At 33.9% G+C, this 26,662-nt stretch overlaps 5 non-coding genes and 5 pseudogenes across 7 annotated transcripts; 5 read left to right on the forward strand and 5 right to left on the reverse strand.

The window, feature by feature from the left end:
- The window catches only part of LOC125600168, a 3,135-nt pseudogene extending 1,211 nt beyond the window's left edge, over positions 1 to 1,924 (reverse strand).
- Positions 1,892 to 1,978, forward strand: TRNAS-GGA. Its single transcript has one exon. It is a non-coding gene; the product is annotated as a tRNA-Ser (tRNA).
- Positions 1,979 to 3,249: 1,271 nt separating this feature from the next.
- TRNAT-UGU lies at positions 3,250 to 3,322 on the reverse strand. Its single transcript has one exon. It is a non-coding gene; the product is annotated as a tRNA-Thr (tRNA).
- A 1,559-nt stretch (positions 3,323 to 4,881) lies between these two features.
- TRNAF-GAA lies at positions 4,882 to 4,954 on the forward strand. Its single transcript has one exon. It is a non-coding gene; the product is annotated as a tRNA-Phe (tRNA).
- Positions 4,955 to 5,382: 428 nt separating this feature from the next.
- Positions 5,383 to 7,538, reverse strand: LOC125600171 (annotated as a pseudogene). The gene has a single exon (XR_007333666.1). The product of XR_007333666.1 is annotated as an NAD(P)H-quinone oxidoreductase subunit K, chloroplastic-like (transcript).
- A 1,390-nt stretch (positions 7,539 to 8,928) lies between these two features.
- LOC125600170 lies at positions 8,929 to 10,865 on the reverse strand (annotated as a pseudogene). Its single transcript, XR_007333665.1, has one exon. The product of XR_007333665.1 is annotated as an ATP synthase subunit beta, chloroplastic-like (transcript).
- A 4,735-nt stretch (positions 10,866 to 15,600) lies between these two features.
- Positions 15,601 to 17,769, forward strand: LOC125600172 (annotated as a pseudogene).
- A 354-nt stretch (positions 17,770 to 18,123) lies between these two features.
- On the forward strand, positions 18,124 to 21,427 carry LOC125600173 (annotated as a pseudogene).
- A 428-nt stretch (positions 21,428 to 21,855) lies between these two features.
- TRNAF-GAA lies at positions 21,856 to 21,928 on the reverse strand. The gene has a single exon. It is a non-coding gene; the product is annotated as a tRNA-Phe (tRNA).
- A 1,558-nt stretch (positions 21,929 to 23,486) lies between these two features.
- On the forward strand, positions 23,487 to 23,559 carry TRNAT-UGU. Its single transcript has one exon. It is a non-coding gene; the product is annotated as a tRNA-Thr (tRNA).
- Positions 23,560 to 26,662: the final 3,103 nt, after the last annotated feature.

The raw sequence follows: 26,662 nt of genomic DNA on the forward strand, positions 1-26,662 counted from the left end.
TTTAATTAATATATTAATTAATCTAATAATAAGTTTTATCTTTTCTCCTACCTTCAGAAAAAAAAAGGCATGTCCACTGTTATTAGATATTAGAATTTTCTGAAAGGTAACTATCCCGCTTTCATATATAAATTTATATAGAATCGTTGAAAAAGACTTTTTTTCATACTTCATATCATAAAAAGAAAAAGACTTACTGTCTTTAGGATCTGATGCTACACCGCTGCTCAATACCTTAGGGGATCCACTCTATTACATAAGTAGATTTCTAAGATTTATCTCATATTATGATATAAATAAACAGCTCTTGTTGTATCGGTCCAAAACCTTTCCAGTTGATCTTTACGGTGCTTCCTCTATCAATTAAATCTTTTTTTATCCATAGAAAATAAAGTATTTAGGCATATCTAGTCTTCACTTCATATTTCGATCCATGAAGTTTATTTATTTGCTACAGCTGATAAAAAATCGTTTTGGACGATGCTTATGTAGAAAGCCTTTTTTTTTTTCTAGTATTTCATTGACTAGCTGTTCGTTCTTTTTTTCTATAGTGGAGATAGTCGCACGTAATGACAGATCACAGCCATATTATTAAAAGCTTGTGGTAAAAAGGGGTTTCGTTCTAATGCCCGAAAATAATATTCTAAAGCTTTGGTATGTTCCCCATTACTTGTGTGGATAAGGCCTATATTATAGAGTATATAACTTCGATCATAGGGGTCAATTTCTAGTCGCATAGCTTCATAATAATTCTGTAATGCTTCCGCATAATTTCCTTCAGATTGAGCCGACATCCGTTACGGTCGTCATTCGCTTTAACGAATTCTCCGTTTCAGAACCGTATGTGAGATTTTCATCTCATACGGCTCCTCCTTTAGGTGCATAATGAAAATAATAAATATATGGATATGGAAAAATTTGATGTCATTATGAACTAAGCGGGGCTAATGTTTTTACAAGAAATCCCTAGCCAACCTTCTTGTAAAAGATCTTTTCTTACTACCAAGTGGATTCATATTCATACTAGATAAAAATAAAAAAGGAAACTCTAACAATTTCTTTGTTCTCAACGCCCCTAAATTTCCAGGAATTAGTCACTTCAACAGTCTTCAATGGTTATACGGGTATCCAAAGTACGGACGAGATGGATGTTTATTGTTCCAACCATTTTAATTAGTCCCAATCCCAAAGAAGAAGAAAGAAAAGGAATCTTTTTGAAGAAAGTTTTCGTGTTGTTGATTTCTCGGCGTAGTGCTTCTTCCCCTGTGCCTCCTATTCGTATATTGTATTAGTCTAGTAGGATTGATCTGTAATACGGGAACCGTAGGTAAAAAACCTTTTGCTCAATACTAGAATTCATAATTGAAGCATCTAAGGCTGCACTAATCGTGGATACATGACAGAAGGGATTGCTTTTTTATATTATAAACTTCACCTTCAAAAGCGTAGATTTTTTTCAATACTCATTTTTTTCTATTCCAAATCGGTGAGAAATAGAAAAAAATGATAATGATAATCAAATCGCACCATCTCTGTAATAAGTAAATGCCTCTTTTTCTCCGGAAGTTGTCGGAATGACTCGTAATAAGATATCGGCTACAATTGTAAAGGTTTTATCAATAAAATTTCCATTTATACGCGATCTTGGCATAGGTAGTAATCCATTCTATAACTCTTTTTATTTCCTTTAACTTTTCTTTTGTGAGAAAATTTTCTCACAAACAAAGGAATTTTATAGTACGAACTAACATAAAAGCGGACTCGTTTTTTATAAAAAAATATTCTATCTACTTCCAATTTTTCTGATCAAAAAAGGTATCTATTAACCATAATCTAAAAAACGATGAATAACTCGCTATTCACCCAGGTACTCAGTCATAATCCTGATGTCGGAGAGATGGCCGAGTGGTTGAAGGCGTAACATTGGAACTGTTATGTAGACTTTTGTTTACCGAGGGTTCGAATCCCTCTCTTTCCGTACTTCAACTAAATAACCAATCTTACGTGATTGACCACAACGTATCAAATCAAATAAAAAAATAGATATAAAATCTACATTTCTTTGCTATGGAAAATGCTGGGAAGAGCAAACAAGGGATCCAAACCTCCCTACCAATCTATGATACATGAATAGGAAAAAGATTCCCCGACAAAATCCCTTACCTTGTCCCTTTTTAGTTTTAATCAAAAAAGCGGGCAAAGGGGAGTTGTCCGAACTCTTGTTTTTAGTGATTTTTTTTACTTCACTTAGGTTTTTTAAGTCTGGCGAGAGTAATATTCTACGACAAGCAATTCATTTATTTTCAAACCGACGCATTTCCTATCTATTATTTGATTGACTAACCCTTCATATTGGAATGTGTGAAGAGTCAGATGGTTTGGCAATTCCTCGGGGGCAGATGACTCAAGAAGATTTTGAACCAAAGTTCTAGAGTTTTGTTCATCCTTCACTGTAATAATATCTCGGGGTTTGCATCGATAACTTGGTATATCAACTATACGACCATTAACTAAAATATGCCCATGGTTAACTAATTGGCGCGCTTGAGGAATAGTCAAAGCCATACCCAACCGAAAAAGGATGTTATCCAAACGCATTTCAAGTAATTGTAATAAAACTTGACCCGTTGACCCCTTAGCTTTTCCGGCGATACGAACATATTTAAGTAATTGGCGTTCTGTAAGACCATAATGAAAACGCAATTTTTGTTTTTCTTCTAAACGAATACGATATTGAGATTTTTTTCCGGAGCGTGATTGGTTTCTAAGATCGCTTCCTGCCCTAGGCCTTTTACTAGTTAGTCCCGGTAAAGCCCCCAGACGGCGTATTTTTTTAAAACGAGGCCCTCGGTAACGTGACATAAAGACTCCTTTTTTTATTGAAATTGTACAAAAACTAAACAAAATTAAAACTGAACTAAATGATAATGATAAATAACGTAAAATCCACTCCAATAAACTATTGGAATACAAAGAGTCAGAAGATATATTCTCTCAATATACAGATTTTTTTATTGTATATACAATATATATAAATCAATAAATCACAAAAATTTTCCTTTATTTTCTTCATTTATTTTGCCAAGATCTAACCCTTTTACCCCAATATATATTCCTATATGGAAGTTTATATGACATAATATAAATGGCGTGGTAACTCTTGGAAAAAGGTGAAAGAAGTCTTTTCAATCTTATTTTTTTTTGAAAGTACATTAAAAATCATGTAAAAAAAATGAAAAACTATGTAAAAGCCGGCTATCGGAATCGAACCGATGACCATCGCATTACAAATGCGATGCTCTAACCTCTGAGCTAAGCGGGCTCAACTAAAATAGTGTATACAAATTCACTAAACTACTAGATCGTATTAATTAACTATTCTATTCATATTTTTCCTTATCTATTTAGAATTCATCATATTTTCGATATTCTAGAACAGAATATAGCTCAAATAAATAGTGACTATCATTAAATAAATAAAACAAAACCTTAATGAATTAATATAATATAGCAATATATCGACTTTCTAATTTTGATTTCATGAGTTTCTAAATAAGAAAATTTTAATTAGACCGGAAAGCTTTTTTTTTAAGTTAAATGATATCTGATTTGAAATTCTTGGTTTTTTTTTTCTAACCTCATGCAATTATTATTATTTGATACTTTTTCTCTTTTATATTCTTTATTATTTTATAGAATTAAATTATTAGAATGAATATTCGAATATTCATTTCGAATATACTTTTTTAGAATTATTCGAATTTCAAATCTACGAAGTAGACTTATAATCTTTTTACATTGCACATTGTAGAATTCTAAGTTTCAATAATGATCATAAATTTCTTTTCATGGAAGTAAAAAAAACGAATCGACCGTTCGACTATTTCTTAAAATTGAAGACAACGATGAGAAAAGGAAGAACATATATATGTTCTCTAATATATAACCATATTGAATTGCAAATACAAAAATGATAGAATCTTTGTTGATTAAACTAAATCAATATGGATGGGGCTAAAAAAAATGCAAGAAGATACCAAAGAAATAAAATAAGTATCTGTATGTAATGAATTCCAAGGTTTCGTCATAAGAAAAAGTGGAAAGACATCATAATGAGATCCTAATCTCAAAGCAAAAAGGGGGATATGGCGGAATTGGTAGACGCTACGGACTTAATTGGATTGAGCCTTGGTATGGAAACCTACTAAGTGATAACTTTCAAATTCAGAGAAACCCTGGAATTAACAATGGGCAATCCTGAGCCAAATCCTGGGTTACGCGAACAAACCAGAGTTTAGAAAGCGGGATAGGTGCAGAGACTCAATGGAAGCTGTTCTAACAAATGGAGTTCAATCCCTTGTGTTGAATCAAACGATTCACTTCATAGTCTGATAGATCCTTGGTGGAACTTATTAATCGGACGAGAATAAAGATAGAGTCCCATTCTACATGTCAATACTGACAACAATGAAATTTATAGTAAGATGAAAATCCGTTGACTTTTAAAATCGTGAGGGTTCAAGTCCCTCTATCCCCAACCCTACTCCCTAAAAAAGTCTGTTTGACACCTTACCCTTTTTTTAGTTATTCAAGAATTCATTGATCTTTTTTCATTCATCCGACACTTTTACAAACTCGAATTTCTTTTCTTATTATATACAAGTCTTGTGGGATATATCATACATATACAAATGAGAAAGAACTATCGATTTGAATTATTTCGAATCTAAATAATTTTTCATTCTAAAACTTAGAAAGTCTTCTTTTCGAAGATCCAATAAATTCCCGGTCCAAAACTTTTTTCATTTACTACTTTTGCGTTTCTTTTAATTGACATAGACCTAAGTCATCTCATAAAATGAGAATGATACTTCGGTAATGGCCGGGATAGCTCAGTTGGTAGAGCAGAGGACTGAAAATCCTCGTGTCACCAGTTCAAATCTGGTTCTTGGCATAGGATTGATTAATTTTGATAAGTTTATAGTCTTCAAATTAAACGTATCTTTAGTAAAAAAGTGCAATAATCCTTTATCCCCCTCTCTTTTTTGTTCATGTTGTGGATCCATCCGTTCAAAAAAAATGTATAAGACTTTATACCTAATACATATTCGAAAGGAAAGTTCTGGTTGAAAGAATAAAAAAAAGTAAAAAAAAAAGATCTATATCTATCTATCTATATCTATCTATAGTATCTATCGTTGAAGGGCAGAAATACCCCCAAGATTCATTAGATTAGATACAATAGAAATAGAATTTTAACCCCCCCATTTATTGTATTGCTTTCCAATCTTATTTATTCATTCCCAGTTATGTGACTAAAGTTGACTAAGTTATGTGCGCGATACAAAGTTCATAATGCAGAACTCTTTTTTTTTTTTTTAGTTCATCCTATTGGCTCGGCTTTTAGGAAAAAAGTATCTTTCAAATTGGAGATTAAGCTATCTATAATAATATGAATAAGACCTTAATTCTTCTGTTTGTTTGATCTAAAAACGACTCGAATTCAAAATATTCCGCGAAGGTCCGTAGTTGTAGAAACTAAGACTCATTTTTATCATTCAAATTTTTTATCATTCAATAAGCATCTTGTATTTCATAAAAATTGGGGGCAATATAATCCTTACGTAAAGGCCACCCTATCCAACTTTCGGGCATTAAGATCCGTTTCAGCCGCGGATGGCTATCATAAGTGATTCCTAACATATCATAAGATTCCCGTTCTTGAAAATCCGTACTTTTCCAAACCCAGAAAACAGATGGAATTCTGGGATTACTCCTGTGAGTAAATACTTTTATGCAAACTTCTTCCGCTTGATTGACACCATATTCTATTCTCGTAAGATGATACACACTGGCTAAGAGGCCACCTGGTGCCACATCATAGGCACATTGGGAACGTAAATAATTGTAACCATATACATATAAAATTACAGCAATAGAATGCCAATCTTCGGGCTTTATTTGTAAAGTCTCTATTCCTTGGTAATCGAAGCCCAACGATCTATGAACCAGCCCGCGTTTGGCTAGCCAAACGGACAAAGTGCCCTGCATCTTTTTTATTTCCCCCACACCCTTTTTATATAAATTTAAGTATTTCACATTTACCATGAGTTCTAATTTATGAAGATTTTTTTCTTATTCTCTCAAATCCTCCCTAATTCACTAATTCGTGGGAAGATACTGGGCTTTTGTATTTAAAAAATGTTTCAGTAGAGATCTCTGAAGTAGATGATGGTGGATAGAGTAATTCTTGATCATAATTTCCAGTCTGTGTACTGCGTACAACAAAAACTTGTGATTGGTAGTAAAACACCGATTACCCCGTTGAGGTCTAATTCGATCCTTATAGATTTCTCTAGCTATTTTCTTACGAAGCTTTGTTATAGCGTCTATAACAGCCTCTGGTTTAGGTGGACAACCCGGCAAATAGACATCTACAGGAATTAGCTTATCAACCCCTCGAACAGTACTATAAGAATCGGTACTGAACATCCCCCCTGTAATTGTACACGCTCCCATAGCAATAACATACTTTGGTTCAGGCATTTGTTCATATAATCTCACTAAAGAAGGAGCCATTTTCATTGTTACTGTACCTGCTGTTAAAATAAGGTCCGCCTGTCTAGGACTTGATCTTGGTACTAGCCCATAACGATCAAAGTCAAATCGGGAGCCTATTAATGAGGCAAATTCAATAAAACAACAACTGGTACCATAAAGAAGCGGCCATAGGCTGGAAAGTCTTGACCAATTTGAAAGATCATTTAACGTAGTTGAAATAACTGAGTTTTTTGTTGTTCGATCAAGTACGGGAAACTTAATGGAATTCATAATTGTTTCAATGGTTTTTTTTTACTTTTTTTTTATTGTTATTGTACAAGTATTCAGGAAACGAACTAAGACCATTCCAACGCTCCTTTTCGCCATGCATAAACTAAACCAAGAATTAGGATAAGCACGAAAATGAAAGCTTCTATAAAAGCGGATACCCCTAGTACATCGAAACTCATTGCCCACGGATACAGAAAAACGGTTTCAACATCAAAAACAACAAAAACTAGAGCAAACATATAATAACGGATTCTAAATTGTAACCAAGCATCCCCGATCGGTTCTATACCTGATTCATAACTAGAAAGTTTCTCCGGCCCCTTCGTAATTGGAGATAAAACCCCGGAAATTAGAAATGCCAAAACAGGAATAGCACTTGATATTATTAAAAATGCCCAGAAAATATCATATTCGTAAAGCAGAAACATAGACGAACTCCTATGAATGTGGAAAAAATACCCGCTTAGTCAATTCCAATCGGAGTGGATTGGGCAAGGTATATATAACTCTTGCGTCAAAACAAAAATCAGGTTAATCGAATCATTTATTTTCGTTTGGTTGCTGTGGTAGACGTCTCCTTTTAAGATTTATTGATTGTAATCTTATTTTCAGTACACTTATTACTTAATATTTCCATGTTTCTATTACTAATAGTTTCTCATATTAATAATATAATATTAATATGATTAATAACTAGTAATTTTTTTTATTTCTGTTTCTTAAATTTGCTTTATGTTTTATTTAAAATAAAACAAATTGATAAAAATATCTTCGTTTTTAAAATTATGACGTATCAAAAAATCCACTTACGACTATGAAAATGAATGAATAAAAAACGTTTATTCTAAATTATAAGTATCTATCTAGATATATCTATAGATAGTGATTGGATCCACTGAAATCAAATGAAATCAAATTTGGTTTTCCGTTTTATTCTGAACGACCCCCAGGACTTATGGTTTAGGGTCTGGGAGTTTTTTTTATGAACCAACAAATTGAAAGTAACCAGTTAGAAATAAAGAATACAATAAAAAGTCAAAAATTATCCAATTATTTGGATTTGAATGTCATTTATTAGAATAAATTTATTAGTTAGGGCTATACGGATTCGAACCGTAGACCTGCTCGGTAAAAGAGCTCGAACTTATTATTATCAAAATGATTCGAACTCTTTCAAAGACCCAACATGCATTTTTTTTGCATTGGGCTCTTTCATTAACTGATAGAAAGATCAGTTAGTCTACCATATTTTTTCTTAAAAAAAAAGATAAGAAATGGTTCCAAGTACTCTGATTGATTATTTTTTAATTCTAATACAATACAGAATAACTACCAAAGTGTTTCAAAGAAGGGTTCTCTTGACGTAGGTTTGCTTTTGGTCTAGATCAACTTAAGTTAAATATAGTCTCTAACATCCTGATTAAAAAATCAAATATGAAACTTGCTACACCTTAAGGTTCATAGGACGAAAAGATCATTTTTGAGTTCCTTATACTCATTCTGCCTAGCATTAAGTAGACTGGGTATTCACCCTATCAATATCTCAAATCAATGATGGGTTCTATTAATTCCCTACCGAAATGGGGTACTTTAATAGGACCTAATGTCAGGCTATTGTTCTCCTCTTTTTCCTAAAAAAAAGTCATGGAGTAAGACATCGATTTATTAATAAGATCAATCAATTGGTTTGATTGCGTGATGGACTCCTCTGAAAAACTTTGGCGCACGTGTAAACGAGGTGCTCTACCTAACTGAGCTATAGCCCTTGTGTTTATGATCCACATTTTATCTTATCTTATCATGTAGATAATTTCTTGTCAAGATTAATATTATATGATCGAACATTATATCTCTTTCATCTCGTTGTTTATTGGTATTGCTTAGAAATAATATTGGATTTATAATCCTATCGATGTGATAAGTATCCCCGTGCCTTCTCTTTACGATGATAAATAACCTACTTAACTCAGTGGTTAGAGTATTGCTTTCATACGGCAGGAGTCATTGGTTCAAATCCAATAGTAGGTATAACTTATTAGACACCATGATCAATGGTGTCTAATAAGTTTTTGTAGCCAGCTTTTTTTTTTTTTTTTCTCGCTTTTGGATCCTATTTTTTTATACGTCAGCTAGTTACAAAATCAAATCGTATTGAGAGCCTCGACGCGTGTCCGAGCTCGTCTGAGAGCTAGATTAGCCTCAATTGTTTGTCTCTTGCCTTCAGCTTTTCTCAAGTTCGCCTCTGCTATTTCAAGAGTTTGCTGAGCTTCTTGTGGATCAATGTCACTATTCTTCTCTGCATCATTTACTAAAATAGTAATTTCATTATTGCCTATTCTAGCAAAACCGCCCATCAGAGCCATTGTTAACCATTGGTTATTAAGGCGTATTTTCAAAATACCTATATCAACAGCTGTGGCAATCGGCGCGTGATTTGGTAATACGCCAATTTGTCCACTATTAGTAGATAAAATGATTTCTTTTACTTCTGAATCCCAAACAATTCGATTCGGAGTCAGTACACAAAGATTTAAGGTCATTTCTTCAATTTACTCTCCATTTCTAAGTTCGTAGCCTTCGCAGTAGCTTCATCGATGTTACCCACTAAGTAAAAGGCCTGTTCAGGAAGAGAATCAAATTCTCCGGAAAGGATCAAATTAAACCCTCTAATTGTTTCCGCTAGCCCAACATATTTTCCCGGAGAACCTGTAAATACTTCTGCTACGAAAAAAGGTTGTGATAAGAAACGCTCAATCTTTCGTGCTCTTGCGACGGTTAAGCGATCCTCTTCGGATAATTCGTCCAACCCCAGGATAGCTATAATGTCCTGAAGCTCCTTGTAACGTTGTAAAGTTTGCTTTACTTGTTGCGCAGTTTCATAATGTTTCCTCGCCAACGATTCGAGGTTGTAGCATAGTTGACGTTGAATCTAAAGGATCTACCGCTGGATAGATACCTTTAGCAGCTAATCCTCTTGATAGTACGGTAGTCGCATCTAAATGTGCAAATGTGGTGGCAGGAGCAGGGTCAGTCAAATCGTCTGCAGGTACATAAACTGCTTGAATAGAGGTTATGGACCCTTTTTTCGTAGAAGTAATTCTTTCTTGTAAAGAACCCATTTCGGTACTAAGGGTGGGTTGGTAACCCACAGCAGAAGGCATTCTACCCAATAAAGCGGATACCTCGGATCCTGCTTGTACAAAACGGAAGATATTGTCGATAAATAGAAGTACGTCTTGCTCATTAACATCTCGGAAATATTCTGCCATAGTTAAGGCAGTCAGACCAACTCTCATACGAGCTCCCGGCGGTTCATTCATCTGACCGTAGACTAGGGCTACTTTGGAGTCCGCAAGGTTTAGTTCATTAATGACTCCAGATTCTTTCATTTCCATGTAAAGATCATTTCCTTCACGAGTTCGTTCGCCTACTCCACCAAATACGGATACACCACCATGAGCTTTGGCAATGTTGTTGATCAATTCCATAATTAGTACTGTTTTACCCACGCCAGCCCCACCGAATAGTCCGATTTTTCCCCCACGACGATAAGGGGCCAAAAGATCTACTACTTTAATTCCTGTTTCAAAAATAGATAAGGTTGTATCTAAGTCTATAAAAGCAGGCGCGGATTTATGGATAGGAGATGTTGTGAGAGTATCGACAGGACCTAAATTATCAACAGGTTCCCCAAGTACATTGAAAATTCGTCCTAGAGTCGCTCCGCCGACTGGAACACTTAGAGGATTTCCCATATCAACCACGTCCATCCCTCTCTTTAAACCCTCGGTCGCGCTCATAGCTACAGCTCTAACTCGGTTGTTTCCTAATAATTGCTGTACTTCACAAGTCACATTAATTTCTTGACCAAGCGTATCTCGACCCTTAACCACCAGAGCATTGTAAATATTAGGCATCTTGCCCGGGGGAAAGGCTACATCCAGTACCGGACCAATGATTTGGGCAATACGTCCCAGGTTGTTTTTTTCACGTATTGAAACCGCTGGATCCGAAGTAGTAGGATTTATTCTCATAATAAAAAATATGTTCAATTTTGTTGCGAAATTTTTCGAATACAGAAAAAATCTTCGATAGTAAATTCATTGGTTAATTCAATAATAAATGGGAGTAAGCACTCGATTTCATTGGTACCACCCAAGCGAATATGCAATTCAATTTTTTACTTAATTAAATTTCAATGAAGGAATAGTCGTTTTCAAGCTCAACTAACCAAAACCTAGTTTTAAAATAAAAAATATGAATAAAAAAAATTTTTGTGGAAAGTCTTTGATTTATTTGTCATAATAGGCAAGACTTTGTTTATCTAGCCAATTCCGAAATGGAACTCTATTTATGATTCATTATTTCGATCTCATTAGCCTTTTTTTTTTCATATTTTCATTTTAGCATATCCGGTTATGCGTCCCATCGATATCAACCCCCCCTTGTTTTTCATTTTCATGGATGAATTCCGCATATTGTCATATCTAGGATTTACATATACAACATATATTACTGTCAAGAGTGATTTTATTAGATGATTCCGTACTACAATTTGGTGGCGGAACTTTAGGCCACCCTTGGGGAAATGCACCGGGTGCCGTAGCTAACCGAGTAGCTCTAGAAGCATGTGTACAAGCTCGTAATGAGGGACGTGATCTTGCAGTCGAGGGTAATGAAATTATCCGTGAGGCTTGCAAATGGAGTCCTGAACTAGCTGCTGCTTGTGAAGTATGGAAGGAGATCACATTTAACTTCCCAACCATCGATAAATTAGATGGCCAAGACTAGAAATTAGATTAGTAATTCACGTCCGTTTTATTAGTTTAATTGCAATTAAACTCGGCTCAATCCTTTTAGTAAAAAAAAGATTGAGCCGAGTTTATCTAGTGTATATACTGTTTTTGATAGATACATACTTAATCTAGATATACAAAATCTGAAAAAAAAAGAAGATTAAACACAACTACACTTTTGTATTGTAGTGTCCACAAGAAATTCTATACGAAATATGGATTCTTAGGATTTTTTTATTCTTTTTTTAAGTTTCGTGTCAGGGCTTGAACCAAGTATCCCCACTTCTTCTACCCATTCTGCATGTTGTCCTTTTCTTTTCATTCCGTATTGGAATAAAAACTTTTTTTTTATATTAGTATACGAGATTTTACTAAAAAAGTTCTTCATATCGCTTATATTCATAAGCGAAGAACAAATATTTCTTTTTTTAATGAGAATTTTACACAATATAAGAAAATCCTTATTTTCATTTAGAATTGAAATTTATTAATTTCAATTGCTTTTACTTAATAATCTTAGCAATTAGCAATTGCATTGACATGCTTTGCTTACTCTGAATAGAAAATGAACTATTCAAATTTTTTTTTTGCATTTTTCAATTTTTTCATTGAATGACTATTCATCTATTGTTATTTTATTTTCATGTAAATAGAGGCCAGAAGCTCTATGGAAAAATCGTGGTTCAATTTGATGTTTTCTAAGGGAGAATTGGAATACAGAGGCGAGCTAAGTAAAGCAATGGATAGTTTTGCTCCTATTGAAAAGACTACTATAAGTAAAGACCGGTTTATATATGATATGGATAAAACTTTTATGGTTGGGGTGAGCGTTCTAGTTATTACAATAATGTTGATCTTTTAGTTAACTCCAAGGACATTCGGAATTTCATATCGGATGACACCTTTTTTGTTAGGGATAGTAATAAAAATAGTTATTCTATATATTTTGATATAAAAAAGAAAAAATTTGAGATTAACAATGATTTGAGTGACCTAGAAATTTTTTTTTATAGTTATTGTAGTTCTAGTTATCTGAATAATAGATCTAAAGGTGACAACGATCTGCACTATGATCCTTACATTAAGGATACTAAATATAATTGTAATAATCACATTAATAGTTGCATTGACTCTTATTTTCGTTCTCACATCTGTATTAATAGTCACTTTTTAAGCGATAGTAATAATTCCAATGAAAGTTACATTTATAATTTCATTTGTAGTGAAAGTGGAAGTGGAAAGATTCGTGAAAGCAAAAATGACAAGATAAGAACTAATAGTAATCGTAATAATTTAATGAGTTCTAAGGATTTCGATATAACTAAAAACTACAATCAATTGTGGATTCAATGCGACAATTGTTATGGATTAATGTATAAGAAAGTCGAAATGAATGTTTGTGAAGAATGTGGACATTATTTGAAAATGACCAGTTCAGAGAGAATTGAGCTTTCGATTGATCCGGGTACTTGGAATCCTATGATGAAGACATGGTCTCTGCGGATCCCATTAAATTTCATTCGAGGGAGGAACCTTATAAAAAGCGTATTGCCTCTGCTCAAAAAAGACAGGGTTGACTGACGCTATTCAAACAGTACAGGTCAATTAAACGGTATTCCGGTAGCTCTTGGGGTTATGGATTTCAGTTTATGGGGGGTAGTATGGGATCCGTAGTAGGCGAAAAAATAACTCGTTTGATCGAGTATGTACAATCAATGTTTACCTCTTATTTTAGTGTGTTCTTCCTAGGAGACGAATGCAAGAATGAAGTTTAAGTTTGATGCAATGGAAAATTTCAATTTGCTCACACTTAACTTCCTTCTTGCATTCGTGCTCCTCCGGAAGACACACTAAATAAGAGGTAAACATTGATTGTACATACTCGATCAACGAGTTATTTTTTCGCCTACTACGGATCCCATACTACCCCCCATAAACTGAAAATCCATAACCCCAGAGCTACCGGAATACCGTTTAATTGACCTGTACCTGTTTGAATAGCGTCAGTCACCCTGTCTTTTTTTTGAGCAGAGGCAATACGCTTTTTATAAGGTTCCTCCTCGAATGAAATTAATGGGATCCGCAGAGACCATGTCTTCATCCATAGGATTCCAAGTACCCGGATCAATCGAAAGCTCAATTCTCTCTGAACTGGTCATTTTCAAATAATGTCCACATTCTTCACAAACATTCATTTCGACTTTCTTATACATTATCCATAACAATTGTCGCATTGAATCCACAATTGATTGTAGTTTTTAGTTATATCGAAATCCTTAGAACTCATTAAATTATTACGATTACTATTAGTTCTTATCTTGTCATTTTTGCTTTCACGAATCTTTCCACTTCCACTTTCACTACAAATGAAATTATAAATGTAACTTTCATTGGATTATTACTATCGCTTAAAAGTGACTATTAATACAGATGTGAGAACGAAAATAAGAGTCAATGCAACTATTAATGTGATTATTACAATTATATTTAGTATCCTTAATGTAAGGATCATAGTGCAGATCGTTGTCACCTTTAGATCTATTATTCAGATAACTAGAACTACAATAACTATAAAAAAAATTTCTAGGTCACTCAAATCATTGTTAATCTCAAATTTTTTCTTTTTATATCAAATATATAGAATAACTATTTTTATTACTATCCCTAACAAAAAAGGTGTCATCCGATATGAAATTCCGAATGTCCTTGGAGTTAACTAAAGATCAACATTATTGTAATAACTAGAACGCTCACCCCAACCATAAAAGTTTTTATCCATATCATATATAAACCGTCTTTACTTATAGTAGTCTTTTCAATAGGAGCAAAACTATCCATTGCTTTACTTAGCTCGCCTCTGTATTCCAATTCTCCCTTAGAAAACATCAATTGAACCACGATTTTTCCATAGAGCTTCTGGCCTCTATTTACATGAAAATAAATAACAATAGATGAATAGTCATTCAATGAAAAATTGAAAAATGCAAAAAAAAATTTGAATAGTTCATTTTCTATTCAGAGTAAGCAAAGCATGTCAATGCAATTGCTAATTGCTAAGATATTAAGTAAAAGCAATTGAAATTAATAATTTCAATTCTAAATGAAATAAGGATTTTCTTATATTGTGTAAAATTCTCATTAAAAAAAGAAATATTTGTTCTTCGCTTATGAATATAAGCGATATGAAGAACTTTTTAGTAAAATCTCGTATACTAATATAAAAAAAAGTTTTTATTCCAATACGGAATGAAAAGAAAAGGACAACATGCAGAATGGTAGAAGAAGTGGGGATACTTGGTTCAAGCCCTGACACGAACTTAAAAAAGAATAAAAAAATCCTAAGAATCCATATTTCGTATAGAATTTCTTGTGGACACTACAATACAAAGTGTAGTTGTGTTTAATCTTCTTTTTTTTCAGATTTTGTATATCTAGATTAAGTATGTATCTATCAAAAACAGTATATACACTAGATAAACTCGGCTCAATCTTTTTTTTACTAAAAGGATTGAGCCGAGTTTAATTGCAATTAAACTAATAAAACGGACGTGAATTACTAATCTAATTTCTAGTCTTGGCCATCTAATTTATCGATGGTTGGGAAGTTAAATGTGATCTCCTTCCATACTTCACAAGCAGCAGCTAGTTCAGGACTCCATTTGCAAGCCTCACGGATAATTTCATTACCCTCGACTGCAAGATCACGTCCCTCATTACGAGCTTGTACACATGCTTCTAGAGCTACTCGGTTAGCTACGGCACCCGGTGCATTTCCCCAAGGGTGGCCTAAAGTTCCGCCACCAAATTGTAGTACGGAATCATCTCAATAAAATCACTCTTGACAGTAATATATGTTGTATATGTAAATCCTAGATATGACAATATGCGGAATTCATCCATGAAAATGAAAAACAAGGGGGGTTGATATCGATGGGACGCATAACCGGATATGCTAAAATGAAAATATGAAAAAAAAAGGCTAATGAGATCGAAATAATGAATCATAAATAGAGTTCCATTTCGGAATTGGCTAGATAAAACAAAGTCTTGCCTATTATGACAAATAAATCAAAGACTTTCCACAAAAATTTTTTTTATTCATATATTTTTTATTTTAAAACTAGGTTTTGGTTAGTTGAGCTTGAAAACGACTATTCCTTCATTGAAATTTAATTAAGTAAAAAATTGAATTGCATATTCGCTTGGGTGGTACCAATGAAATCGAGTGCTTACTCCCATTTATTATTGAATTAACCAATGAATTTACTATCGAAGATTTTTCTGTATTCGAAAATTTCGCAACAAAATTGAACATATTTTTTATTATGAGAATAAATCCTACTACTTCGGATCCAGCGGTTTCAATACGTGAAAAAAACAACCTGGGACGTATTGCCCAAATCATTGGTCCGGTACTGGATGTAGCCTTTCCCCCGGGCAAGATGCCTAATATTTACAATGCTCTGGTGGTTAAGGGTCGAGATACGCTTGGTCAAGAAATTAATGTGACTTGTGAAGTACAGCAATTATTAGGAAACAACCGAGTTAGAGCTGTAGCTATGAGCGCGACCGAGGGTTTAAAGAGAGGGATGGACGTGGTTGATATGGGAAATCCTCTAAGTGTTCCAGTCGGCGGAGCGACTCTAGGACGAATTTTCAATGTACTTGGGGAACCTGTTGATAATTTAGGTCCTGTCGATACTCTCACAACATCTCCTATCCATAAATCCGCGCCTGCTTTTATAGACTTAGATACAACCTTATCTATTTTTGAAACAGGAATTAAAGTAGTAGATCTTTTGGCCCCTTATCGTCGTGGGGGAAAAATCGGACTATTCGGTGGGGCTGGCGTGGGTAAAACAGTACTAATTATGGAATTGATCAACAACATTGCCAAAGCTCATGGTGGTGTATCCGTATTTGGTGGAGTAGGCGAACGAACTCGTGAAGGAAATGATCTTTACATGGAAATGAAAGAATCTGGAGTCATTAATGAACTAAACCTTGCGGACTCCAAAGTAGCCCTAGTCTACGGTCAGATGAATGAACCGCCGGGAGCTCGTATGAGAGTTGGTCTGACTGCCTTAACTATGGCAGAATATTTCCGAGATGTTAATGAGCAAGACGTACTTCTATTTATCGACAATATCTTCCGTTTTGTACAAGCAGGATCCGAGGTATCCGCTTTATTGGGTAGAATGCCTTCTGCTGTGGGTTACCAACCCACCCTTAGTACCGAAATGGGTTCTTTACAAGAAAGAATTACTTCTACGAAAAAGGGTCCATAACCTCTATTCAAGCAGTTTATGTACCTGCAGACGATTTGACTGACCCTGCTCCTGCCACCACATTTGCACATTTAGATGCGACTACCGTACTATCAAGAGGATTAGCTGCTAAAGGTATCTATCCAGCGGTAGATCCTTTAGATTCAACGTCAACTATGCTACAACCTCGAATCGTTGGCGAGGAACATTATGAAACTGCGCAACAAGTAAAGCAAACTTTACAACGTTACAAGGAGCTTCAGGACATTATAGCTATCCTGGGGTTGGACGAATTATCCGAAGAGGATCGCTTAACCGTCGCAAGAGCACGAAAGATTGAGCGTTTCTTATCACAACCTTTTTTCGTAGCAGAAGTATTTACAGGTTCTCCGGGAAATATGTTGGGCTAGCGGAAACAATTAGAGGGTTTAATTTGATCCTTTCCGGAGAATTTGATTCTCTTCCTGAACAGGCCTTTTACTTAGTGGGTAACATCGATGAAGCTACTGCGAAGGCTACGAACTTAGAAATGGAGAGTAAATTGAAGAAATGACCTTAAATCTTTGTGTACTGACTCCGAATCGAATTGTTTGGGATTCAGAAGTAAAAGAAATCATTTTATCTACTAATAGTGGACAAATTGGCGTATTACCAAATCACGCGCCGATTGCCACAGCTGTTGATATAGGTATTTTGAAAATACGCCTTAATAACCAATGGTTAACAATGGCTCTGATGGGCGGTTTTGCTAGAATAGGCAATAATGAAATTACTATTTTAGTAAATGATGCAGAGAAGAATAGTGACATTGATCCACAAGAAGCTCAGCAAACTCTTGAAATAGCAGAGGCGAACTTGAGAAAAGCTGAAGGCAAGAGACAAACAATTGAGGCTAATCTAGCTCTCAGACGAGCTCGGACACGCGTCGAGGCTCTCAATACGATTTGATTTTGTAACTAGCTGACGTATAAAAAATAGGATCCAAAAGCGAGAAAAAAAAAAAAAAAGCTGGCTACAAAAACTTATTAGACACCATTGATCATGGTGTCTAATAAGTTATACCTACTATTGGATTTGAACCAATGACTCCTGCCGTATGAAAGCAATACTCTAACCACTGAGTTAAGTAGGTTATTTATCATCGTAAAGAGAAGGCACGGGGATACTTATCACATCGATAGGATTATAAATCCAATATTATTTCTAAGCAATACCAATAAACAACGAGATGAAAGAGATATAATGTTCGATCATATAATATTAATCTTGACAAGAAATTATCTACATGATAAGATAAGATAAAATGTGGATCATAAACACAAGGGCTATAGCTCAGTTAGGTAGAGCACCTCGTTTACACGTGCGCCAAAGTTTTTCAGAGGAGTCCATCACGCAATCAAACCAATTGATTGATCTTATTAATAAATCGATGTCTTACTCCATGACTTTTTTTTAGGAAAAAGAGGAGAACAATAGCCTGACATTAGGTCCTATTAAAGTACCCCATTTCGGTAGGGAATTAATAGAACCCATCATTGATTTGAGATATTGATAGGGTGAATACCCAGTCTACTTAATGCTAGGCAGAATGAGTATAAGGAACTCAAAAATGATCTTTTCGTCCTATGAACCTTAAGGTGTAGCAAGTTTCATATTTGATTTTTTAATCAGGATGTTAGAGACTATATTTAACTTAAGTTGATCTAGACCAAAAGCAAACCTACGTCAAGAGAACCCTTCTTTGAAACACTTTGGTAGTTATTCTGTATTGTATTAGAATTAAAAAATAATCAATCAGAGTACTTGGAACCATTTCTTATCTTTTTTTTTTAAGAAAAATATGGTAGACTAACTGATCTTTCTATCAGTTAATGAAAGAGCCCAATGCAAAAAAAATGCATGTTGGGTCTTTGAAAGAGTTCGAATCATTTTGATAATAATAAGTTCGAGCTCTTTTACCGAGCAGGTCTACGGTTCGAATCCGTATAGCCCTAACTAATAAATTTATTCTAATAAATGACATTCAAATCCAAATAATTGGATAATTTTTGACTTTTTATTGTATTCTTTATTTCTAACTGGTTACTTTCAATTTGTTGGTTCATAAAAAAAACTCCCAGACCCTAAACCATAAGTCCTGGGGGTCGTTCAGAATAAAACGGAAAACCAAATTTGATTTCATTTGATTTCAGTGGATCCAATCACTATCTATAGATATATCTAGATAGATACTTATAATTTAGAATAAACGTTTTTTATTCATTCATTTTCATAGTCGTAAGTGGATTTTTTGATACGTCATAATTTTAAAAACGAAGATATTTTTCAATTTGTTTTATTTTTAAATAAAACATAAAGCAAATTTAAGAAACAGAAATAAAAAAAATTACTAGTTATTAATCATATTAATATTATATTATTAATATGAGAAACTATTAGTAATAGAAACATGGAAATATTAAGTAATAAGTGTACTGAAAATAAGATTACAATCAATAAATCTTAAAAGGAGACGTCTACCACAGCAACCAAACGAAAATAAATGATTCGATTAACCTGAATTTTTGTTTTGACGCAAGAGTTATATATACCTTGCCCAATCCACTCCGATTGGAATTGACTAAGCGGGTATTTTTTCCACATTCATAGGAGTTCGTCTATGTTTCTGCTTTACGAATATGATATTTTCTGGGCATTTTTAATAATATCAAGTGCTATTCCTGTTTTGGCATTTCTAATTTCCGGGGTTTTATCTCCAATTACGAAGGGGCCGGAGAAACTTTCTAGTTATGAATCAGGTATAGAACCGATCGGGGATGCTTGGTTACAATTTAGAATCCGTTATTATATGTTTGCTCTAGTTTTTGTTGTTTTTGATGTTGAAACCGTTTTTCTGTATCCGTGGGCAATGAGTTTCGATGTACTAGGGGTATCCGCTTTTATAGAAGCTTTCATTTTCGTGCTTATCCTAATTCTTGGTTTAGTTTATGCATGGCGAAAAGGAGCGTTGGAATGGTCTTAGTTCGTTTCCTGAATACTTGTACAATAACAATAAAAAAAAGTAAAAAAAAACCATTGAAACAATTATGAATTCCATTAAGTTTCCCGTACTTGATCGAACAACAAAAACTCAGTTATTTCAACTACGTTAAATGATCTTTCAAATTGGTCAAGACTTTCCAGCCTATGGCCGCTTCTTTATGGTACCAGTTGTTGTTTTATTGAATTTGCCTCATTAATAGGCTCCCGATTTGACTTTGATCGTTATGGGCTAGTACCAAGATCAAGTCCTAGACAGGCGGACCTTATTTTAACAGCAGGTACAGTAACAATGAAAATGGCTCCTTCTTTAGTGAGATTATATGAACAAATGCCTGAACCAAAGTATGTTATTGCTATGGGAGCGTGTACAATTACAGGGGGGATGTTCAGTACCGATTCTTATAGTACTGTTCGAGGGGTTGATAAGCTAATTCCTGTAGATGTCTATTTGCCGGGTTGTCCACCTAAACCAGAGGCTGTTATAGACGCTATAACAAAGCTTCGTAAGAAAATAGCTAGAGAAATCTATAAGGATCGAATTAGACCTCAACGGGGTAATCGGTGTTTTACTACCAATCACAAGTTTTTTGTTGTACGCAGTACACAGACTGGAAATTATGATCAAGAATTACTCTATCCACCATCATCTACTTCAGAGATCTCTACTGAAACATTTTTTAAATACAAAAGCCCAGTATCTTCCCACGAATTAGTGAATTAGGGAGGATTTGAGAGAATAAGAAAAAAATCTTCATAAATTAGAACTCATGGTAAATGTGAAATACTTAAATTTATATAAAAAAGGTGTGGGAAATAAAAAAGATGCAGGGCACTTTGTCCGTTTGGCTAGCCAAACGCGGGCTGGTTCATAGATCGTTGGGCTTCGATTACCAAGGAATAGAGACTTTACAAATAAAGCCCGAAGATTGGCATTCTATTGCTGTAATTTTATATGTATATGGTTACAATTATTTACGTTCCCAATGTGCCTATGATGTGGCACCAGGTGGCCTCTTAGCCAGTGTGTATCATCTTACGAGAATAGAATATGGTGTCAATCAAGCGGAAGAAGTTTGCATAAAAGTATTTACTCACAGGAGTAATCCCAGAATTCCATCTGTTTTCTGGGTTTGGAAAAGTACGGATTTTCAAGAACGGGAATCTTATGATATGTTAGGAATCACTTATGATAGCCATCCGCGGCTGAAACGGATCTTAATGCCCGAAAGTTGGATAGGGTGGCCTTTACGTAAGGATTATATTGCCCCCAATTTTTATGAAATACAAGATGCTTATTGAATGATAAAAAATTTGAATGATAAAAATGAGTCTTAGTTTCTACAACTACGGACCTTCGCGGAATATTTTGAATTCGAGTCGTTTTTAGATCAAACAAACAGAAGAATTAAGGTCTTATTCATATTATTATAGATAGCTTAATCTCCAATTTGAAAGATACTTTTTTCCTAAAAGCCGAGCCAATAGGATGAACTAAAAAAAAAAAAAGAGTTCTGCATTATGAACTTTGTATCGCGCACATAACTTAGTCAACTTTAGTCACATAACTGGGAATGAATAAATAAGATTGGAAAGCAATACAATAAATGGGGGGGTTAAAATTCTATTTCTATTGTATCTAATCTAATGAATCTTGGGGGTATTTCTGCCCTTCAACGATAGATACTATAGATAGATATAGATAGATAGATATAGATCTTTTTTTTTTTACTTTTTTTTATTCTTTCAACCAGAACTTTCCTTTCGAATATGTATTAGGTATAAAGTCTTATACATTTTTTTTGAACGGATGGATCCACAACATGAACAAAAAGAGAGGGGGATAAAGGATTATTGCACTTTTTTTACTAAAGATACGTTTAATTTGAAGACTATAAACTTATCAAAATTAATCAATCCTATGCCAAGAACCAGATTTGAACTGGTGACACGAGGATTTTCAGTCCTCTGCTCTACCAACTGAGCTATCCCGGCCATTACCGAAGTATCATTCTCATTTTATGAGATGACTTAGGTCTATGTCAATTAAAAGAAACGCAAAAGTAGTAAATGAAAAAAGTTTTGGACCGGGAATTTATTGGATCTTCGAAAAGAAGACTTTCTAAGTTTTAGAATGAAAAATTATTTAGATTCGAAATAATTCAAATCGATAGTTCTTTCTCATTTGTATATGTATGATATATCCCACAAGACTTGTATATAATAAGAAAAGAAATTCGAGTTTGTAAAAGTGTCGGATGAATGAAAAAAGATCAATGAATTCTTGAATAACTAAAAAAAGGGTAAGGTGTCAAACAGACTTTTTTAGGGAGTAGGGTTGGGGATAGAGGGACTTGAACCCTCACGATTTTAAAAGTCAACGGATTTTCATCTTACTATAAATTTCATTGTTGTCAGTATTGACATGTAGAATGGGACTCTATCTTTATTCTCGTCCGATTAATAAGTTCCACCAAGGATCTATCAGACTATGAAGTGAATCGTTTGATTCAACACAAGGGATTGAACTCCATTTGTTAGAACAGCTTCCATTGAGTCTCTGCACCTATCCCGCTTTCTAAACTCTGGTTTGTTCGCGTAACCCAGGATTTGGCTCAGGATTGCCCATTGTTAATTCCAGGGTTTCTCTGAATTTGAAAGTTATCACTTAGTAGGTTTCCATACCAAGGCTCAATCCAATTAAGTCCGTAGCGTCTACCAATTCCGCCATATCCCCCTTTTTGCTTTGAGATTAGGATCTCATTATGATGTCTTTCCACTTTTTCTTATGACGAAACCTTGGAATTCATTACATACAGATACTTATTTTATTTCTTTGGTATCTTCTTGCATTTTTTTTAGCCCCATCCATATTGATTTAGTTTAATCAACAAAGATTCTATCATTTTTGTATTTGCAATTCAATATGGTTATATATTAGAGAACATATATATGTTCTTCCTTTTCTCATCGTTGTCTTCAATTTTAAGAAATAGTCGAACGGTCGATTCGTTTTTTTTACTTCCATGAAAAGAAATTTATGATCATTATTGAAACTTAGAATTCTACAATGTGCAATGTAAAAAGATTATAAGTCTACTTCGTAGATTTGAAATTCGAATAATTCTAAAAAAGTATATTCGAAATGAATATTCGAATATTCATTCTAATAATTTAATTCTATAAAATAATAAGAATAAAAAGAGAAAAAGTATCAAATAATAATAATTGCATGAGGTTAGAACAAAAAAACCAAGAATTTCAAATCAGATATCATTTAACTTTAAAAAAAAAGCTTTCCGGTCTAATTAAAATTTTCTTATTTAGAAACTCATGAAATCAAAATTAGAAAGTCGATATATTGCTATATTATATTAATTCATTAAGGTTTTGTTTTATTTATTTAATGATAGTCACTATTTATTTGAGCTATATTCTGTTCTAGAATATCGAAAATATGATGAATTCTAAATAGATAAGGAAAAATATGAATAGAATAGTTAATTAATACGATCTAGTAGTTTAGTGAATTTGTATACACTATTTTAGTTGAGCCCGCTTAGCTCAGAGGTTAGAGCATCGCATTTGTAATGCGATGGTCATCGGTTCGATTCCGATAGCCGGCTTTTACATAGTTTTTCATTTTTTTTACATGATTTTTAATGTACTTTCAAAAAAAAATAAGATTGAAAAGACTTCTTTCACCTTTTTCCAAGAGTTACCACGCCATTTATATTATGTCATATAAACTTCCATATAGGAATATATATTGGGGTAAAAGGGTTAGATCTTGGCAAAATAAATGAAGAAAATAAAGGAAAATTTTTGTGATTTATTGATTTATATATATTGTATATACAATAAAAAAAATCTGTATATTGAGAGAATATATCTTCTGACTCTTTGTATTCCAATAGTTTATTGGAGTGGATTTTACGTTATTTATCATTATCATTTAGTTCAGTTTTAATTTTGTTTAGTTTTTGTACAATTTCAATAAAAAAAGGAGTCTTTATGTCACGTTACCGAGGGCCTCGTTTTAAAAAAATACGCCGTCTGGGGGCTTTACCGGGACTAACTAGTAAAAGGCCTAGGGCAGGAAGCGATCTTAGAAACCAATCACGCTCCGGAAAAAAATCTCAATATCGTATTCGTTTAGAAGAAAAACAAAAATTGCGTTTTCATTATGGTCTTACAGAACGCCAATTACTTAAATATGTTCGTATCGCCGGAAAAGCTAAGGGGTCAACGGGTCAAGTTTTATTACAATTACTTGAAATGCGTTTGGATAACATCCTTTTTCGGTTGGGTATGGCTTTGACTATTCCTCAAGCGCGCCAATTAGTTAACCATGGGCATATTTTAGTTAATGGTCGTATAGTTGATATACCAAGTTATCGATGCAAACCCCGAGATATTATTACAGTGAAGGATGAACAAAACTCTAGAACTTTGGTTCAAAATCTTCTTGAGTCATCTGCCCCCGAGGAATTGCCAAACCATCTGACTCTTCACACATTCCAATATGAAGGGTTAGTCAATCAAATAATAGATAGGAAATGCGTCGGTTTGAAAATAAATGAATTGCTTGTCGTAGAATATTACTCTCGCCAGACTTAAAAAACCTAAGTGAAGTAAAAAAAAATCACTAAAAACAAGAGTTCGGACAACTCCCCTTTGCCCGCTTTTTTGATTAAAACTAAAAGGGACAAGGTAAGGGATTTTGTCGGGGAATCTTTTTCCTATTCATGTATCATAGATTGGTAGGGAGGTTTGGATCCCTTGTTTGCTCTTCCCAGCATTTTCCATAGCAAAGAAATGTAGATTTTATAGAAAAATTGGAAGTAGATAGAATATTTTTTTATAAAAAACGAGTCCGCTTTTATGTTAGTTCGTACTATAAAATTCCTTTGTTTGTGAGAAAATTTTCTCACAAAAGAAAAGTTAAAGGAAATAAAAAGAGTTATAGAATGGATTACTACCTATGCCAAGATCGCGTATAAATGGAAATTTTATTGATAAAACCTTTACAATTGTAGCCGATATCTTATTACGAGTCATTCCGACAACTTCCGGAGAAAAAGAGGCATTTACTTATTACAGAGATGGTGCGATTTGATTATCATTATCATTTTTTTCTATTTCTCACCGATTTGGAATAGAAAAAAATGAGTATTGAAAAAAATCTACGCTTTTGAAGGTGAAGTTTATAATATAAAAAAGCAATCCCTTCTGTCATGTATCCACGATTAGTGCAGCCTTAGATGCTTCAATTATGAATTCTAGTATTGAGCAAAAGGTTTTTTACCTACGGTTCCCGTATTACAGATCAATCCTACTAGACTAATACAATATACGAATAGGAGGCACAGGGGAAGAAGCACTACGCCGAGAAATCAACAACAACGAAAACTTTCTTCAAAAAGATTCCTTTTCTTTCTTCTTCTTTGGGATTGGGACTAATTAAAATGGTTGGAACAATAAACATCCATCTCGTCCGTACTTTGGATACCCGTATAACCATTGAAGACTGTTGAAGTGACTAATTCCTGGAAATTTAGGGGCGTTGAGAACAAAGAAATTGTTAGAGTTTCCTTTTTTTTTTTATCTAGTATGAATATGAATCCACTTGGTAGTAAGAAAAGATCTTTTACAAGAAGGTTGGCTAGGGATTTCTTGTAAAACATTAGCCCCGCTTAGTTCATAATGACATCAAATTTTTCCATATCCATATATTTATTATTTTCATTATGCACCTAAAGGAGGAGCCGGTATGAGATGAAAATCTCACATACGGTTCTGAAACGGAGAATTCGTTAAAGCGAATGACGACCGTAACGGATGTCGGCTCAATCTGAAGGAAATTATGCGGAAGCATTACAGAATTATTATAAGCTATGCGACTAGAAATTGACCCTATGATCGAAGTTATATACTCTATAATAAGGCTTATCCACAACAAGTAATGGGGACATACCAAGCTTTAGAATATTATTTTCGGGCATTAGAACGAAACCCCTTTTTTACCACAAGCTTTTAATAATATGGCTGTGAACTGTCCATTAACGTGCGACTATCTCCACTATAGAAAAAAAGAACGAACAGCTAGTCAATGAAATACTAGAAAAAAAAAAAGGCTTTTCTACATAAGCATCGTCCAAAACGATTTTTATATCAGCTGTAGCAAATAAATAAACTTCATGGATCGAAATGGAAGTGAAGAGACGATATGCCTAAATACTTTATTTTCTAGGATAAAAAAAGATTTAATTGATAGAGGAAGCACCGTAAAGATCAACTGGAAAGGTTTTGGACCGTACAAACAAGAGCTGTTTATTTATATCATAAATGAGAAAATCTAGAAATCTACTTATGTAATAGAGGGATCCCCTAAGGTATGAGACAGCGGTGTGGCATCAGAATCCTAAAGACAGTAAGTCTTTTTCTTTTTTAATGATATGAAGTATGAAAAAAAAAGTCTTTTTCAAACGATTCGATATAAAATTTCTTATATATGAAAGCGGGATAGTTACCTTTCAGAAAAATTCTAAATATCTAATAACAGTGGACATGGCCTTTTTTTTTCTGAAGTGGTAGGAGAAAAGAATAACCTTATTATTAAGATAATTAAATATATTAATAAATCAAAACGAAAGGTTTGAAAAACTCATGTAATTACTCTCTTTTGTTTAATCCAAAAAGAAAAAACGAATGAATATCTATAAGAAA

The sequence above is a fragment of the Brassica napus genome, unplaced genomic scaffold (assembly GCF_020379485.1).
Source record: "Brassica napus cultivar Da-Ae unplaced genomic scaffold, Da-Ae ScsIHWf_2144;HRSCAF=2796, whole genome shotgun sequence".
Taxonomy (NCBI): Eukaryota; Viridiplantae; Streptophyta; class Magnoliopsida; order Brassicales; family Brassicaceae; genus Brassica; species Brassica napus.